Below are 291 nucleotides of genomic sequence, written 5' to 3' on the forward strand. Positions count from 1 at the left end.
TTTCGTGTAAAGCACTTTGAATTGCCCTGTTGGTGAAATGTGCTACACAAATAAAGCTGCCTTGCCTTGCCTTGCCTTGCCTAATGCAATAACGTCTTCAATCAACCTAACCTTAACTGCATGACATTATTGCGATACTCAAGGTGTAGCCAAGTGACTCTCAATCAGGTTTTTTTTCATTTCAAAGAGCCCCAGTTCTCTACACTGTACACTACCTGAGTGAGTTTGAGCTTTCCCAACCACAGGCGCCTCCTTTCCTCTGATAACTTCTGGCATTCCTCTCCCTGGTTT

Source organism: Etheostoma spectabile, chromosome 17 (assembly GCF_008692095.1).
Source record: "Etheostoma spectabile isolate EspeVRDwgs_2016 chromosome 17, UIUC_Espe_1.0, whole genome shotgun sequence".
Taxonomy (NCBI): domain Eukaryota; kingdom Metazoa; phylum Chordata; class Actinopteri; order Perciformes; family Percidae; genus Etheostoma; species Etheostoma spectabile.